This window comes from Panulirus ornatus, chromosome 46 (assembly GCF_036320965.1).
Source record: "Panulirus ornatus isolate Po-2019 chromosome 46, ASM3632096v1, whole genome shotgun sequence".
Taxonomy (NCBI): Eukaryota; Metazoa; Arthropoda; class Malacostraca; order Decapoda; family Palinuridae; genus Panulirus; species Panulirus ornatus.
The window spans coordinates 678168-694903 of record NC_092269.1 but is presented as its reverse complement, the minus strand read 5'-3'; the positions used below and the strand labels follow the sequence as shown (position 1 = coordinate 694903).

The following is a 16736-nucleotide window of genomic DNA, read 5'->3' as shown; positions in this document are numbered from 1 at the left end:
GGTGGGTCTTCTTCGTGGTAGGGGTGGTATGGTCGGTGGGTCTTCTTCGTGGTAGGGGTGGTATGGTCGGTGGGTCTTCTTCGTGGTAGGGGTGGTATGGTCGGTGGGTCTTCTTCGTGGTAGGGGTGGTATGGTCGGTGGGTCTTCGTGGTAGGGGTGGTATGGTCGGTGGGTCTTCGTGGTAGGGGTGGTATGGTCGGTGGGTCTTCTTCGTGGTAGGGGTGGTATGGTCGGTGGGTCTTCTTCGTGGTAGGGGTGGTATGGTCGGTGGGTCTTCTTCGTGGTAGGGGTGGTATGGTCGGTGGGTCTTCTTCGTGGTAGGGGTGGTATGGTCGGTGGGTCTTCTTCGTGGTAGGGGTGGTATGGTCGGTGGGTCTTCTTCGTGGTAGGGGTGGTATGGTCGGTGGGTCTTCTTCGTGGTAGGGGTGGTATGGTCGGTGGGTCTTCTTCGTGGTAGGGGTGGTATGGTCGGTGGGTCTTCTTCGTGGTAGGGGTGGTATGGTCGGTGGGTCTTCTTCGTGGTAGGGGTGGTATGGTCGGTGGGTCTTCTTCGTGGTAGGGGTGGTATGGTCGGTGGGTCTTCGTGGTAGGGGTGGTATGGTCGGTGGGTCTTCTTCGTGGTAGGGGTGGTATGGTCGGTGGGTCTTCTTCGTGGTAGGGGTGGTATGGTCGGTGGGTCTTCTTCGTGGTAGGGGTGGTATGGTCGGTGGGTCTTCTTCGTGGTAGGGGTGGTATGGTCGGTGGGTCTTCTTCGTGGTAGGGGTGGTATGGTCGGTGGGTCTTCTTCGTGGTAGGGGTGGTATGGTCGGTGGGTCTTCTTCGTGGTAGGGGTGGTATGGTCGGTGGGTCTTCTTCGTGGTAGGGGTGGTATGGTCGGTGGGTCTTCTTCGTGGTAGGGGTGGTATGGTCGGTGGGTCTTCGTGGTAGGGGTGGTATGGTCGGTGGGTCTTCTTCGTGGTAGGGGTGGTATGGTCGGTGGGTCTTCTTCGTGGTAGGGGTGGTATGGTCGGTGGGTCTTCTTCGTGGTAGGGGTGGTATGGTCGGTGGGTCTTCTTCGTGGTAGGGGTGGTATGGTCGGTGGGTCTTCTTCGTGGTAGGGGTGGTATGGTCGGTGGGTCTTCTTCGTGGTAGGGGTGGTATGGTCGGTGGGTCTTCTTCGTGGTAGGGGTGGTATGGTCGGTGGGTCTTCTTCGTGGTAGGGGTGGTATGGTCGGTGGGTCTTCTTCGTGGTAGGGGTGGTATGGTCGGTGGGTCTTCTTCGTGGTAGGGGTGGTATGGTCGGTGGGTCTTCTTCGTGGTAGGGGTGGTATGGTCGGTGGGTCTTCTTCGTGGTAGGGGTGGTATGGTCGGTGGGTCTTCTTCGTGGTAGGGGTGGTATGGTCGGTGGGTCTTCTTCGTGGTAGGGGTGGTATGGTCGGTGGGTCTTCTTCGTGGTAGGGGTGGTATGGTCGGTGGGTCTTCTTCGTGGTAGGGGTGGTATGGTCGGTGGGTCTTCTTCGTGGTAGGGGTGGTATGGTCGGTGGGTCTTCTTCGTGGTAGGGGTGGTATGGTCGGTGGGTCTTCTTCGTGGTAGGGGTGGTATGGTCGGTGGGTCTTCTTCGTGGTAGGGGTGGTATGGTCGGTGGGTCTTCTTCGTGGTAGGGGTGGTATGGTCGGTGGGTCTTCTTCGTGGTAGGGGTGGTATGGTCGGTGGGTCTTCTTCGTGGTAGGGGTGGTATGGTCGGTGGGTCTTCTTCGTGGTAGGGGTGGTATGGTCGGTGGGTCTTCTTCGTGGTAGGGGTGGTATGGTCGGTGGGTCTTCTTCGTGGTAGGGGTGGTATGGTCGGTGGGTCTTCTTCGTGGTAGGGGTGGTATGGTCGGTGGGTCTTCTTCGTGGTAGGGGTGGTATGGTCGGTGGGTCTTCTTCGTGGTAGGGGTGGTATGGTCGGTGGGTCTTCTTCGTGGTAGGGGTGGTATGGTCGGTGGGTCTTCTTCGTGGTAGGGGTGGTATGGTCGGTGGGTCTTCTTCGTGGTAGGGGTGGTATGGTCGGTGGGTCTTCTTCGTGGTAGGGGTGGTATGGTCGGTGGGTCTTCTTCGTGGTAGGGGTGGTATGGTCGGTGGGTCTTCTTCGTGGTAGGGGTGGTATGGTCGGTGGGTCTTCTTCGTGGTAGGGGTGGTATGGTCGGTGGGTCTTCTTCGTGGTAGGGGTGGTATGGTCGGTGGGTCTTCTTCGTGGTAGGGGTGGTATGGTCGGTGGGTCTTCTTCGTGGTAGGGGTGGTATGGTCGGTGGGTCTTCTTCGTGGTAGGGGTGGTATGGTCGGTGGGTCTTCTTCGTGGTAGGGGTGGTATGGTCGGTGGGTCTTCTTCGTGGTAGGGGTGGTATGGTCGGTGGGTCTTCTTCGTGGTAGGGGTGGTATGGTCGGTGGGTCTTCTTCGTGGTAGGGGTGGTATGGTCGGTGGGTCTTCTTCGTGGTAGGGGTGGTATGGTCGGTGGGTCTTCTTCGTGGTAGGGGTGGTATGGTCGGTGGGTCTTCTTCGTGGTAGGGGTGGTATGGTCGGTGGGTCTTCTTCGTGGTAGGGGTGGTATGGTCGGTGGGTCTTCTTCGTGGTAGGGGTGGTATGGTCGGTGGGTCTTCTTCGTGGTAGGGGTGGTATGGTCGGTGGGTCTTCGTGGTAGGGGTGGTATGGTCGGTGGGTCTTCTTCGTGGTAGGGGTGGTATGGTCGGTGGGTCTTCTTCGTGGTAGGGGTGGTATGGTCGGTGGGTCTTCTTCGTGGTAGGGGTGGTATGGTCGGTGGGTCTTCTTCGTGGTAGGGGTGGTATGGTCGGTGGGTCTTCTTCGTGGTAGGGGTGGTATGGTCGGTGGGTCTTCTTCGTGGTAGGGGTGGTATGGTCGGTGGGTCTTCTTCGTGGTAGGGGTGGTATGGTCGGTGGGTCTTCTTCGTGGTAGGGGTGGTATGGTCGGTGGGTCTTCTTCGTGGTAGGGGTGGTATGGTCGGTGGGTCTTCTTCGTGGTAGGGGTGGTATGGTCGGTGGGTCTTCGTGGTAGGGGTGGTATGGTCGGTGGGTCTTCTTCGTGGTAGGGGTGGTATGGTCGGTGGGTCTTCTTCGTGGTAGGGGTGGTATGGTCGGTGGGTCTTCTTCGTGGTAGGGGTGGTATGGTCGGTGGGTCTTCTTCGTGGTAGGGGTGGTATGGTCGGTGGGTCTTCTTCGTGGTAGGGGTGGTATGGTCGGTGGGTCTTCTTCGTGGTAGGGGTGGTATGGTCGGTGGGTCTTCTTCGTGGTAGGGGTGGTATGGTCGGTGGGTCTTCTTCGTGGTAGGGGTGGTATGGTCGGTGGGTCTTCTTCGTGGTAGGGGTGGTATGGTCGGTGGGTCTTCTTCGTGGTAGGGGTGGTATGGTCGGTGGGTCTTCTTCGTGGTAGGGGTGGTATGGTCGGTGGGTCTTCTTCGTGGTAGGGGTGGTATGGTCGGTGGGTCTTCTTCGTGGTAGGGGTGGTATGGTCGGTGGGTCTTCTTCGTGGTAGGGGTGGTATGGTCGGTGGGTCTTCTTCGTGGTAGGGGTGGTATGGTCGGTGGGTCTTCTTCGTGGTAGGGGTGGTATGGTCGGTGGGTCTTCTTCGTGGTAGGGGTGGTATGGTCGGTGGGTCTTCTTCGTGGTAGGGGTGGTATGGTCGGTGGGTCTTCTTCGTGGTAGGGGTGGTATGGTCGGTGGGTCTTCTTCGTGGTAGGGGTGGTATGGTCGGTGGGTCTTCTTCGTGGTAGGGGTGGTATGGTCGGTGGGTCTTCTTCGTGGTAGGGGTGGTATGGTCGGTGGGTCTTCTTCGTGGTAGGGGTGGTATGGTCGGTGGGTCTTCTTCGTGGTAGGGGTGGTATGGTCGGTGGGTCTTCTTCGTGGTAGGGGTGGTATGGTCGGTGGGTCTTCTTCGTGGTAGGGGTGGTATGGTCGGTGGGTCTTCTTCGTGGTAGGGGTGGTATGGTCGGTGGGTCTTCTTCGTGGTAGGGGTGGTATGGTCGGTGGGTCTTCTTCGTGGTAGGGGTGGTATGGTCGGTGGGTCTTCTTCGTGGTAGGGGTGGTATGGTCGGTGGGTCTTCTTCGTGTAGGGGGGGTATGGTGGTGGGTTTTCCCGTGGAGGGGTGGTATGGTCGGTGGGTCTTCGTGGTAGGGGTGGTATGGTCGGCGGATCTTCAGCAACCTTTTTGAGGAAATCTCTCAGGTTGAGAACCACCTGGGTCTGGCTGAGTTTCGTCTTCGAGTCAAATGGTATTTGTTGCTGTTGTACACACACACCTACACACACACACACACACACACACACACACACACACACACACACACACACGTACACATGTGTGTGTGTGTGTGTGTGGATCTACCCCCATCAATTAAAATTACGGCTCCCAGACCACTGACACACATACCACACTCACACTGATCTCAGCGGATATCATCTTACCTCACTTTATGTAAACAGTTTTATCATTATTACAGAACACTTAGGAAACAAACAAATTTATTCTAGTATGATATTTAAGAACATATAAACGTTTTCGAGTACTTTAACTAAATCCTCTTATATCCTATGATACATACTATGATACATACTATGATACATATTATGATACATACGATGATACATACTATGATACACATTATAATACATACTATGATACATACGAAGTCTAGTGATGTAGAGAGAGGTGCCTGCAGTATGGCTGAACACACACATGAGAAGAACGCAAGCTGTGGGGTGGTCACGTCACGTCAAGGAAAACCCTCACTTGAATTGCAGTAATAAACTCTAACAAGAACATCAGCATAAAGAAAACGAGGAATGCAGGCATGTTGGGGTGCAGTAACAAAAATAATCATAAAGAGAGAAAATGAATAGAGAAACAGATAATAGCAGTAACAGCAAATAGAGAAGCAGATAATAGCAGTAACAGCAAATAGAGAAGCAGATAATAGCAGTAACAGCAAATAGAGAAGCAGATAATAGCAGTAACAGCAAATAGAGAAACAGATAATAGCAGTAACAGCAAATAGAGAAGCAGATAATAGCAGTAACAGCAAATAGAGAAGCAGATAATAGCAGTAACAGCAAATAGAGAAGCAGATAATAGCAGTAACAGCAAATAGAGAAGCAGATAATAGCAGTAACAGCAAATAGAGAAACAGATAATAGCAGTAACAGCAAATAGAGAAACAGATAATAGCAGTAACAGCAAAGATGACAGAAATATTAAAGATAATATGATGATAACAATGATCTGTGTTGCGAACCCTTCCGTTAATCTATCAGTTGCGATAGAAATATGTAATTGGTTTTATAGTTAATTAGCTGGCAACCAAATTGATAATAATGATAATAATAATAATAATGATAATAATAATAATAATAGTAATAATAATAATAATAATAATAATGATAATAATAATAATAATAATAATGCAGGTACCGCCAAGAAACAGACGAAGAAAGGCCCACCCACTCGTATATATATATATATATATATATATATATATATATATATATATATATATATATATATATATATATATATATATATTCATAGCATACAGAGACATATACATATATACACATGTACATATTCAGACTTGCTTGCCTTCATCCATTCTCGGCGCCACCCCGTCTTACAGGAAACAGCCTCGCCACCCCCTACTTCAGCGAGGTAGCGCCAGAAAAATACACAAAAAAGGTCACATCCGGTCACAGTCTTTCCCAAGTTGGTGTAGCAGGTGTAGGTGCTGGTGGTCACACATCCTGGGCCAGGTAGGGCGGGAGAGAATATGCTTCAGGAAAACAGTGTTTAGCTCATTGGTTGTCGGTGGGAACGCTTACCGCCTACCATCTTCGGTGTCGTGTGTGTGTGTGTGTGTGTGTGTGTGTGTGTGTGTGTGTGTTTCATGGAGAATATCATCTTTATGTTGAACGTATAAAGCTGATTTTTTTATAGTCGTTGTTCAGTAGAGAAACATCGCGTTATTTCGTAATGTAGATGTTCCCTAGAACCTTGTTTATTTTCTTGATGTTGGACGTAATGTAGTAAGTCAGTGTCGTGTATTATCAATATTTCACGGAATAATGGAAACTCTTTCCTTTGATGTATACGATCCCAGGAGGAGACTGCCTCTTGTAGCAACGTTGGCTCGGTAACTGTAATGTTACTCCATTACTCGACCGTGTAATGTGGGGTCACGTCGGCCGCAACGCACGTCCAGCATCTGCTGGGAAACACTGTGTATGAACTGATGAGTCCACTTCTGGCGTTAACTTCGGGAAGATTTTGGGCATCATGCAGAGTGTACCGTCATGCAGGATGTAGCGTCATGTACCTCTCCGAGAAAATGTTTAATTTCCTGCTACAGTGAGAAAGGATTGACAACGAACAAGCAACTGGGAGTTAACCCTCATGACTGGCGGTGAACGGGTAGTCTGGAGTCGGTCGTCGACGGCGAGGACGTGAAGGAAAATCCTCAGACGATTTCTCGTTGATGTGGAAGACACAGTGACGCAGATGCGTTGATTAACTCAAAGTTGTTACGGGAAGCAAGAGAGTTTAGCGAGTGTTGTGATGAGGGCGGGGAGGCGAGGCAGACCTCACTAACAAGCAACTCACGTGCCACACTGAATAGTAATGTTCAGTGAGTAACACGAGAGGAAAATGATAATGTTCTCAGTATGTAACACGAGAAGATAATTACCATTTGTCACAGGGAGAGTTCAGTGCGTCTACGCATCACAGATTTTGAACATTGTGCAAGACACGTACACACCTGCCGAACAGTCTGTCTAGTTATCCATCCGTATATCTATTCAGCTGAAAAACTTTTTATCATAGAAAATTTTCAAGAAAGAAAAGGAGTAGTGAAGTAGAAATAACTGGTAAACAAAAGAAGGAAAAAAGTATTAAGCCAGCGCTTGCTAACACGGACACCCCAAATGATCTTCAGTAAATTCTATTGGAATCTTAATTTCATGACTTCGAAGAATAAGACAATTTTTCTGTGTTTTTTCATATCATATATCTCGCGTCCATTATATATCCAATACTCAATTATGAAACCTTGCAAATTTATATATATATATATATATATATATATATATATATATATATATATATATATATATATATATATGTATGTATGTAAGGGCGTCCCTCCAGTAGTGTAGATAAAATCAACAGTTTCTCTGCAACTTGCCGTACTTCCCTGAGCGTAATATTTGCACTCACTCGGCTGTGACTGTTGTGGTCACAGCAGACATATATTGAGCGTAGGGCGGACACACTCAGAGGAACCTGTCTTGAGGGCAGGTGTGTGAGTCGAATCTTATGATGACGTTCATTTTGGTCCCCCAGGTCCGTCTTAACCATCACCCTACCATACTACCATAAACCGCCAGTCCATTTCCCTGTCAGCATCTGACGTGTAGATAAATCTTTTCTTTGTAGTGGAACTCTTGCTCTTGACACTGGGCCACATGATGAGTATGATACAGCCACAAAACACTTGCCCGTCCGCTCCGTCTCAGGAGAGACGATGCCACACCCTCCCACAGTAATCAAGAACACTTCACATTCTGACTTGCCTCACATTCATGTGACATTCTTCTTTAAATATCTTCATTCCTCGAGACCAGTAGATCATGTCTCTCTCGGTAGGAAACCACCTAATTATAACCACCAGGTTATGGTTGTTCATCTGTGATCTTAGATATTATTTCTTACGGACGCAAGGCTCATAAGGAACTGGTATTTACACTTACAGGGTTTTGCAAAAATAAAACTCTGAGACATGAAGATTTTGCCTCTGAGCGATTCTTGAACATGATGAAATAAGAATTGCACTTAATAACCTGTGAAGGTCCACGAGGTGTTCCTGTATATTTCGAAAAAGGAAAATACCAGTAGTCAAAATTCCACAAGCGCAATACCCACCGCATGTCATTTGTCTTTTACGCCCACCGAGATTCGCCTGTGCCTTACAACACTCTCAGACAAGAGAATGAGCCAATCGGCAACTGGGATTCCCGTCCATGACTCCAGATGAGTTCGTAGTGAAACCCAAGACAGAGGCTTCGACCTCCCGGATCATGATGCCACTGCACCAGCTGCTCTACCCTTCCTAGTGGGGGCTCAGGTCTGCTACACACTATGGCTTCGATAACTCGTTATTAAAGTTTTAGAATCAACTTAAATGATATATCTCACATCAAAGATATCATCACCAGAGAACTATTTACTGCAACATATATCTTAAAAAATTTCAAAACCCCGAGTGTTGTCTGTAGAAAGGAACCTGTGGGTCTGCTAGTCTGCCTGAGGGAGGGGAAAACACTCGTCCTTAGGTCGTAAGGGATGTGTGGCAATCTAGGAGACACGGGCTAAGTATGGCTGAGTATTTTGTGGCCTCACGAGGGAACCACCTCTTGCTCTCTAAATACCGACGTCAGTACCTGGTTCATTCGGTGTGTGTGTGTGTGTGTGTGTGTGTGTGTGTGTGTGTGTGTGTGTGTGTGTGTGTGCTCCATTTGCAGTAGGTAACACCGCAAGGACAAAGTCAACTTTGACAAATCTGTTTCATCGTCAGCGGACGAAAATGACTCAAGCCTCGTTGAGGACTTTCTGCCCCATTGGCGCTTACCTTACCCTGCTCCAGCGTGGAGCACAGCCTCGAGGCTGCATGAACCTCAGTAAAGGCGACCTGGGTACGCATAACTAACGATCCATGAATCTATAATGTACAGAGTAATAGAATAAACAACATAAAAACGGGAAAAAGATGCACATTTGATCAATAAACTTCGCGCAGTCTTTTCAAATGTGCTTACCTTCTAAGTGCGTTCACACGACACAGTGTAGTTACGAACTGACGAGAGGCGTCGCTAAACTTCTGTCCAACTGTTTAGCTAGACTGTAAACCTGGGCCCGACGGCTCTCCCTGCCTAGTGGAGCCAACACCCCCGTACACAAGCTTTCAATATTCTTGACGTTCCATGTAATAATATGTCGCTCACCCGCAGGAGCAGAATTGGTTTTGATTCGATTGATTTTTTTTCTCACTGAAGCAATATCACTGCTTGAACAATGGTGGATAGATCAACATTACGTTAATTGCCTTTCAGAGAATTTCAGATCCTTCGTTTTTACGAAATTATCATTTTGATGCTCTGATGTCATACAAACATATAAACTATTATTGTCACTATGTAATACATATGAACAAGCTGATTAACACTATGTATATTACAACGCACATTTCGATTGACTTTTTCAAGCCTAATATGAGAATTTCTATTATGAACTCTTACAGATCTGTTTGATGCCAGCAAGTCCAGTACCAACGTTGAGACGTGTTCTCCCGCCCTGACCCGTCACACTCCCTATCATCAGACGGCCCAGCTTCCACCATGATCCCACCTCTCATCTACCAGTGACCTTTGGAAGCAACGCAAGTCTTGGTTACTGACACAGTAGCTCCAGCAGAAATTGTGAGACATTCTTGAGGGAATTGTTTATTTTTCAACCAATGGTTATCCTGAAAATTTCTTATTATATTAGTTAAACGACGAGAGAGAGAGAGAGAGAGAGAGAGAGAGAGAGAGAGAGAGAGAGAGAGAGAGAGAGAGAGAGAGAGAGAGAGAGAGAGGAAGGTGACCTCCCGTGAATCTTTGTAATACATTGCCTTACACCAAAGCAGCCAGGCATGCTGTACACATCACCACGCTCTAGGTACTGAACTAGACTAGGAAAGGTCAAGTGTCACACTTCCATGTCTATCTATCGCATTATCATCAAATGTGGTTCTTATATGAAGAAAAATAATTGTAGATATGAAAAGATCTCTAGATCTCTGCAGATATAGCGACATCATTTTATATATATATATATATATATATATATATATATATATATATATATATATATATATATATATATATATATATATAACAACAATAAGGTTTTTTTTCTTTATACTGTAGTGTTTCTTCATCATGAATATAACTTTGACACCGGTTCATGGAATGTGACTAACTGAAACTTTGATCAGAATTTCTCTCGTTTCCCGAGCCATTCCCGTAACTGTTCGCGGATCAAATACTAAATGTTCTCATTGTTATATTCTGAAAGACCTCTCGTTCAGGGGTTGGTCTTGTTGATGTTTTTCCAGATAATAAACTTACATAAACTAAGTTCCATTTGCTGCGTCAAGGATGAACATCCCTCAAGGCCACACGGACGCCGATCCCTCTGTGGTTTTCTTAGAAGATAAAAGTCCTATCATCGAGTAAACTCCTTCAAGCGACTTAACATGATGTGCTCATGATATCAAGTTCATTCCTTTATTCTTCATATATGTACGGCGTTCTCTGTTTCAACTCTCCTACAACAATATTTCCTTTTGCCTCACCGTCTCTCACAGTTCTTACGCTATACAACAGATTCTCAAGCCTGTTAGTGTTACCCGCATAATGTTGCAGTATGTGGTGGTCTATACTTCCTATGTTGTCTCCAGCAACATACTCATGACATCAGTCATCAAGCTCTGCCACTCAAAAGTTCAGACGTAACTGGGAGGCAACAGGTTTACTGCTCAGGAACCAATAATGCATCAGGTCTAGAAAACTACAAAATACATTTGTATCATAATTATGTTGTGTATTCAAAAGCAGCGTAACTCGGGATTCAAAAGCTTCATAATTTAATCGTATATTTGAAATACCTGAAAAATAGATAATCAAACTATGTAAACTATCAATATATGGCTTACTGTTACCTCACACACAAGTTCTGTTATGGACACCCATGGTGTAACGCTTAGCGTTCCTGACCGTGACGCGTTCATGGGCCGCCCAGGGTCGATCATAGCATAGATTCGAATCCTAGTTGCGGCAATCGGTCCACAGTCAATCCAGTTATTCATCCACCCTTAGGGGTTGGTCGATGAAATGAGTACCTGGCTCAGGCTAAAACATATACATATGTGTGAGTGTGTGTGTATGCGTGTGTGTGTGTATGTGTGGGAGAGAGGTTGTCTGGACTGTGGCTGTGAAGGGAATAATGAACACAATAAGAACAAAGAGACCATCACACACCGCAGAGGAGGACAAAGTTGCCAAAGTAATTTGCAACTATATATGTCTTCTTTTAGTCTCAAGTTCTGATATTGCCAAGGTCAGAAAATACGTTGGATTTCGTTATAACTCTGAGGAAAGGACTCAAAACACCGTCCACCAATCTCTCAGTAATGTAGCAATCGTTTCGTATGTAACAAGAGTTTTCCTGCTACGTTATGAACAGCGGAATGTTATTACAGGTTCACATCCCAAACACGTTACAAACACTGGCGGCGTCGTACAACGAGACGTATTTAACCCACAAGTTCTGCCACGAATGAAGAAAAACTAAAGTTGCTGAACTGAACTTTCACTTCAGCTACTCGTGGGCTGTCGGGCGTCACTGAGAGTAACCTGCTTACTCACTCATTCACCCTAGTGCTGGGGGATGGAGATCCCAGTACCCCAGTAGTACTGGGTCATAGGAATATTGCATCCCAGTACTGGTGTATGGGGAACCCAGCATCCAGTACTGGTGTATGGGGAACCTCGAGGAAATAAACTATGATGCTGCATTCTCTTAGTTTAACATGAATATCTAGTTTCGCTAATCACTGTGATAAATCTTTGTAGTTTACATTGTCAAATGTTTGAGTTAATTTAAGGAAAACGGTTTACATTCTCACTGCTCACTGCAAGGTTCCATACCTCATGTTGCTAAGTAAACTAACACGAGTTTGTGTACTTTTACTTGACAGAAATCTACTTTGGGCTTTGTCAGTGTTAACAGTCGTTGGTCAAGTGTTCTTGGAGAAATGTTATCATCACACTTTCATACACTCTGATTATGATAAGTTAACTGGTTCAAACTGCTTTACTCTCACCTTTTGATCCTTATTTGTTTACATGTGTTATATTTTGTTTTGTGAACTGAGAGAGAGAGAGAGAGAGAGAGAGAGAGAGAGAGAGAGAGAGAGAGAGAGAGAGAGAGAGAGAGAGAGAGAGGTGGGGGTGGCTGGGGAGTGACATGCTACACAACATCACTACAGAGAGGTTGATCCACGACCGTAAACGCCCGCCACTTCCTCGTTCCTCCTCACCATGTAGTTAGCGCCGTCTGCCCGGGACTGTTCGCTGACCTTGGTGAGCAATCCCTCGTTCTGAGAAACCCTGATACTGTAAACCAAACAAAACCAAGCAAAAAGCTGAACTTTATACGTTCTCTGGTGATGACGGCAAAATGGTTTTGTGGGAAGGGGAACGTTGCTACTTCTCAGTCCATTACTACGAAGCTCATGTGGAGGAAGGTTCATTGAGGTTGTTTGTTAGTTGCGTGGGAGACGAGTGAAGTGGGGAGTTAGGTGTAGGCAGTTGGGGAGGGGGGAGCACTGGGTTCCAGGAACAGTCAGACAGGCCACACAAGATACCTTTCTTTATAAATTTTCTGTACATCGTCACATTCAAAGTTTTTCAGTACAATCGTCAGTCCCAAACTTTTGATTAACTATTCAGGTCTGTTTACGGGCAGAACAATTAAGTTAGAACCATTTCTTGATATAGAAGTGTACACTGTGGTCTGCTGTTTATAATCATCATCGTTTACTGAGGCCAGAACACTCGAGTGTTCGCTATACGAGACGAGATCCGAAGCTACCAGTTTTTTTTTACCCTGAGTCGCCATCGTTCACCAGTGAGATGACAACTGAAGCTAAGTTTCGAAAACGATATTGATTTTCCTGTCACTTTGTACCCAAGTTTCATATCTCAAGATGAGTGGAAGGAAATAGATTTCTGTCGGTCACATACGAACGCACGGAAGGTCAAGCACGAGTGAGTTGTGCCGGGCTGGTGTGGGAGGAGGCCGGTGGGACTCTAGTAACCTCCTGGGATTGTTTACCCTGTCTCACGGTGACAGCGCCAGCGGCAACACATGTGCTGAAAAACCTCGCAAGGAATGTGAGACGAGGAGAGAGGGAGTTGCCAGCTGATGGCAGTGCAGACCCACGGCTGAGGCCGCCATGGAGCCGGCCTTCAGGAACAAAATTTTCCTAGAGTCCAGTTCTGCGTACGGGTTGTGCACGGCTTTGGGTCGAGACATGGGTCACGTGGTACGGTCCAGACCACACTCAAATCATTCTGGTTTCATAACTTTTGCGAGAGTTTCCTCCCGTAGTAAACAAGTTCACGAAATCAACTTTAGTTTGCTGACGCTAAGGTGTGTATGTGTGTGTGTGTGTGTGTGTGTGTGTGTGTGTGTGTGCATGTGTGTGTGTGTGTGTGTGTGTGTGTGTGTGTGTGTGTGTGTGTGTCTCACAGTATACTACCAGTGTCTCTTTTAATACTGACCTCATCTGCACTTCAGCTGCCCCCGAGGCCTTGGATCTGTTTGTGAACTTGTCTTCATTAATTTCATAAATTAGTCTTCTGAATCCTTCACATCAAAGTCAAGATTATGAGTCAGAGTTTATATATATATATATATATATATATATATATATATATATATATATATATATATATATATATATATATACATATATGTGTGTGTGTGTGTGTGTGTGTGTATTTCTAAAATGACAGTTTAGTTTTCGTTTAATTTCCAGGAAATGTTTTCAAAAATGTCATGTAAGATTGTGCACGAGTATGTTGCTTGTGTGTGTCATGTTTTGTGTAATGTTAATGGCTATCGAGGGCACAAAAGTTAATCTGTAACTTTTACACGGAAAAAAAATTCTCTGATAGCCAGACATGCTCAGACAGGAGACAGCGAGACCCACACTGGGTGGAAACTGATGAAAGCAGAGGGAGATAATCTGAGGAAAAACATGACTACCATATGGAAACACAGAGGAGGACAGAAGACTAAACCACATGCAGGGATAACATTCCAAACCAGGACACGAAAATGAAAGGAATGGAAGCAGAATATGGACGAATGAGTGCCATATAAACAGACAAGCCAGGATATAGGAATGCCATCAGACAGACAGACATGCATTGAAAATAAAACAGACTACTACACTTACTAAAGAAAACAAATAAGACAAAATTATGAAGCCGTATAGGTATGGAACAAGTAGACTTACTGAGACAGTAAAGCAGGCAGACGAACTGATAAGAAGAGAAGGAAGATATAAAGAAGAAAGATTAAGGACTGATGTGTACTTCCATACGGTTGGTGGGTAGCGCTCAGCAACACACACCTTGATGAAGAACACTGCTCCTCTGCCACCACGCACATTCCATGAGGGTCAGTCCAAGGTTCATCTGGAACTTAACCATAGCACAAGTTTTCCTTTCCATGCTTCTGGAGTTGTTCAATACATTTTTTCATTTTCCTTGACGTTAGATGAAATAGTTTTTCCAATTTTTTGTGACGGACTCTCGTATATTACGGTTGATATTTTTATAGCATATTCCCACGTAGTGCTACAGACCTAATAGTTCAGTATTATTATTATTGAGATGCCTTCACATCCGGTACATAACTCCAGATTTCCTCAATTTGAGAGAGAGAGAGAGAGAGAGAGAGAGAGAGAGAGAGAGAGAGAGAGAGAGAGAGAGAGAGAGAGAGAGAGAGAGATTATGTAAAGAAAGCAACACATATAAGAATGAAATCAGTTCAAAATAACGAAACTGGATCTTGTCACCACGATTATTTACACTACCTATGGACAGTGTTGTGAAGAAGGAAACTTTACACCAAGAGATACCAGTCAGTCTGGGTGTTAGGAAGACCTGGTGATATGTTTTAGTGTTCCTTCTTGATATCCAGCAGGTCGAGTCCTGGACTCTGACGACGAGAGGTAAGACCAAACTGGCGGCAGCAGAGATGAAGACTACCCGATTAATGCTTGAGTAACATCAGGTAATGAAGTACAATAATGATAAGACACTACAGAAATGTCGAAACATATCACTGCTCGCAGAATTGATTATGACAAATTAAGTCGGCTGGAAAATATGTAAAGAATGGGGACAGTTTGACGTTTGAGTGGACACACGAGGAAGGAAGTTCGCTGGGTATATGGAAATGAAAAGATAACATACAACAAATACTTACGAAATTCAGAAGTGGAAGATTAGACAGACTGGAAGATGGAGTGTATGATGTCGAGAGGAATAGTCCCTGAAGATGGTCCAGACACGTTACCCCTACCTGTTGGGTTGAAGTGAATATATATATATATATATATATATATATATATATATATATATATATATATATATATATATATATATATACATATATAATTTTAATCATACAACCCCAGGACACTCGTGGGTCTTATATCTTGTGTGTGTAATTACCTGCTACGACGTGTAGTGTGATGAAAGGGAGGTTAAGTTTACACTCGTGGAACCTCATCTCTTGAACCTTCTCTGCCATCACACAACTTTCTAAACTTCAATATGCCATCCACGCTTGCTCTACCAGTGTGTGTGTGTGTGTGTGTGTGTGTGTGTGTGTGTGTGTGTACATTTGTGTGAGCATCACATCATGAAATGGGAAGGACTGCCATATAATAATGTATATGATAAAATTTGTGAAAAAAAAAAAAGGTTCTGTGAGAAACATACTGTATACATGATGATGGTAGCGAGGATTGAGGAGGTGTGAACTTTACGTAGATACATGCAAATTATGTCAGAGATGTGGACTATCAGAACAGAAGGGCATATGAACAATAATGTTACTTTGATGACTGTAAGTACATTAAGTGCGTAAATTACACGTTGAAACTAATGATATCGAGAGTTAATGACAAATTGTCATACAGCTGGTGTCAACAGGTAGTCGGTGTTGTTGTCACAGTAAATGAGTAAACGTGAGTCACAAATATGATCAAGACCAAGTAAAGAATTACAATAATGATGTAAGTAAAGAAACCACAAGAAATATCGACTCCAGCAGAGGACAGTAGTGTAGGAACATAACACTGTGAATATGGTGAGATTAATATGCATAATGATAAAGATCTTCTAAAGATAATTAAATGATGCTACAAGTGACTAACCATGAATTGATAACCAGGGAGAAACGCAGCCCGGCAGAAACTGTTGAAGAGTTGACGCCCTCAACTGTGTGACTACAGGCAGGCGGGTCGTTAAGACAACACCCTGATAACTGTAGCTAGAGTTGCTGGTGTCTACGGTCGTCACTAAACCCAACACAAGGGAAGGGCAGACCACGAAGACTGTATACTGTGTTCTGAGTCATCATCACAGATTGACATGTAATATTTATTCATGTGATGATCATATGTGTGGCACCTCAAGCTCACCTCACACCACTCTACAGTTCCTGCTACCAAACCAGTTTTTTTCCTTTTGTCTTCGACAACTTTTGAAGTAAGTTCATGCGAAGAACTTCCATCAAAGTTTTAGTTTTCAACAATTTAATATTATCGTTTCCTTCCTCAGTAGTACAAATGTCGTTCAACTGCGAGTTACACTAACACACTTTAGAACAATATTTCTTTTCTAACTTGATGAAAAGTTTATCAGAATAAGAGAGATCAAGTCAGTCTTGACAAGTTTACAACACAACGACTTTGCAGAGCGAGGATGAGGCTCTGTCACCTCGAAGCATACGATTTGAGCCTTTATGTTACGAGCAATTTTACTTCACACCTTCCGCGCTGACGTCTGTGGTCCAACTGAGGGCAGGAGTGTA

The 16736-nt window shown here is 45.2% G+C and overlaps 1 protein-coding gene across 2 annotated transcripts in view; it reads right to left on the bottom strand.

The window, feature by feature from the left end:
• The window catches only part of LOC139763034 (uncharacterized), a 53272-nt gene extending 36536 nt beyond the window's left edge, over positions 1 to 16736 (bottom strand). Inside the window, exons 1-2 of one of the 2 annotated variants that reach the window (XM_071688573.1) lie at positions 16078 to 16736; positions 15123 to 15218 (exon numbers count right to left, since the gene is read on the bottom strand). The gene's annotated coding sequence lies outside the window, so the exon portion shown is untranslated. The remainder of the gene's footprint in view (positions 1 to 15122; positions 15219 to 16077) is intronic. The other variant, XM_071688574.1, reaches the window with a different exon arrangement.